The sequence below is a fragment of the Coenobita brevimanus genome, chromosome 8, assembly GCF_032717465.1.
Source record: "Coenobita brevimanus isolate Jiangsu-jjx chromosome 8, ASM3271746v2, whole genome shotgun sequence".
Taxonomy (NCBI): Eukaryota; Metazoa; Arthropoda; class Malacostraca; order Decapoda; family Coenobitidae; genus Coenobita; species Coenobita brevimanus.
Window position 1 is genome coordinate 4,524,514 of NC_136961.1, and position 2,599 is coordinate 4,527,112.

Genomic DNA, 2,599 nt, shown 5'->3' on the forward strand with positions numbered 1-2,599 from the left:
TTACCTTCAATGCTACTAATCTTCCTATCTCTAAAAGTATTGAAATTTTCTGTGTTTAGCTTAACAGTGCCCTCAGCAGGACCTCTCATGTCAGATCACTTGCTAAAACCGTTTCAAAGAACTTAGATTATTGTACAGAGTCAGTAACTTTTTCACTGATGAGCAGTTAACTATAATTTGTCATGTGTTCTCTCAGCTAGAATATTACTCACCCTTGTGGAACGGATGTAGAGAGGCTGCAGTAAAACAACTGGACAAAATTCAGAACAAAGCTGTTAGAATAATTAATAACCCTGATATTACAAATATATTACCTCCCCTACAAGTAAGAAGGAATGTTACCGCACTTCTATTATTTTGCAGAGACTTTTGTGATAAATGCTCAGACGAAGTTGCTTCCATTGTGCCACTTCTCCATGCCTTCCCTCGTGCTACACGGGCATCTGCTAGCAATCAGGACGGGAATGTCACACAGCCATATTGCTGAACTTCTTCCTATCAGAGTTCTTTTATTTCCCGAACTGCATCTCTTTGGAACTCGCTTCCCCAGAGTGGTTTCCTCTCAAACTTCAACCTACGGCTGTTCAAATCCAACTGTTACAGATTATTAATGAATGGAGGACATCAGTAATCTGGTGTATGGATTTTTTAAATTGTTTTTCTTTCCTCCGTTCTGTTACTTTTAATAACTTGTTGATTTCTTGTGTGCAGATAATCAGTAGTCGAATACCGGCTTCAGAATCCTTCCTGTTGAAGAGGTTGGTTTTCTTCCAATTATTTTTGTTATTCTCTTCGTAAGGACTTCAGAGAAGAGTTTGCAAATAACTGGTTATTAGGTAATGGGTCTATAGCTACCGAGATATTCTGCATCGCTTTCTTTGTAATGCAAAATAACTTGAATTACGTCATGATTTGGAATTTTCCTTTTCTTTATACAATGAGTAAATAAGTGCACGCGTCTGTTTTGTACCTCTGCTCTTGCATCCGACAGTAAATCTGTTACAGTTCTATCTTCTCGTGGGGCCTTCCCTCTTTTCGTACTTTGAAGAGAAATGTTTACTTCGTCTGGTGTTACCTCAGGTTTTTTACTGGTGTCATATGAAAAGTTAGCTACTTGCACTATTGACTTTGGTGCATACAATTCTTTGTAAAATTCTCCAACTCACTTCACTATCCCATCCCTACATTTAGTGACTTCACCGTTCTTGTCTTTCAGTGATTTAATTTGTTGCCTTCCTAGTGCCATTTTACCTCGGACTTGTTTCAGACTTTTTCCCTTATTGATGATTTCTTTGATCTAATCCATGTTTCTCTCTTTTCTTCTCTGTGTCTCTTGTTGATAAGCTTTTCTACTTCATCTTTGTTTTTATTTCTATCTCATTTCTTCTTATGAGCTTGGGGAACAATTTTGAATACCTGTTGGCTTTGGTTATATTAGCCTTCCCTATTACCTCCGTTGGTTCTCTTAGCACTTTTGTTAGTCTATCATTCAGCTCATCGATATCACATTCAGCACAACTTAGAGCCTGAAATCTGTTCGTTATTTGTAATTGAAAGGATCCTTTGTTTTCGTTTAAAGTTATTGGGCAAATCTTTTTATGTTTAATCAGCTCGTTCCTTTCACTTTTGAAACTGAATCTGGATGTGCAGACCACCATTCAGTGGTCACTTCCTATAATTACTTTGTTGATAACCGTGACATTTATGATCGTCTTATTCTTATCTGCTATAATGAAGTCGATTTCATCCTTTGTTTCTCCATTTGGACGTTTCCAGGTCCATTTTCCCTGTTCCGTTGTGAAAAAAAATGTTAATTATTCTCATGTTATACATTTGATCAATATTTGTCACCATTACACCTTAGCCATTCCTTTCTCCCAGTCTGATTTTTCCCATACATGCTTCTCCATTTTTTTAGTTTGCCAGTTTCCATTGAAGTCTCCCATGAGTATAATGTATATATTTTTTCTTCTTCCATAATCCGGAATTTGTCGTCATATAATGTTTCTGTTTCGTCATCAGAGATTTGAGAAGTCGATGCATATACTTATATTATTTTCATGGTGTATCTTTTGCCTAGTCTGCGAGTAATTACAATCCACGGTATTTTATCGGATACACTGCTAAATTAAACAATGCTCAATGCAAAAATTTTGTTAATTAGTAACCCTACTCCACTAACTTTCATTTTTCCTTCTCCTGTAGTAAATTAGAAGGTTGTGGGTTTGGAGCTGAATTAATTTTTCTTCTTTTCTGTGGAGCTCACTCAGACCTACAATATCCCAACTAGTGTTTTCTAATTCACTCATAATAGAATAAAGTTTGTAATCTTCTGCAAGGCTTCTTATATTATACGTGCAGATCTTCAGGGACTTCAATTTGTTTGTCCGAGTCTCTGATTTGGCGAGACAATGTCAACTGACTTGTGGTGGCACACAGCTCATAAGCACAGGAGGCAGCGCGGTTGGACCTTTAGTAGACGGTGATTCAGCAGGAACGCCTGCGAATTCATTAGCAGTACATCTGATGTTTGGTAGGGGGAACTGTGAAAATTATCTCGCCTCCCAGCCACATAGTTTCTTATAAGATGTGGTTTTGT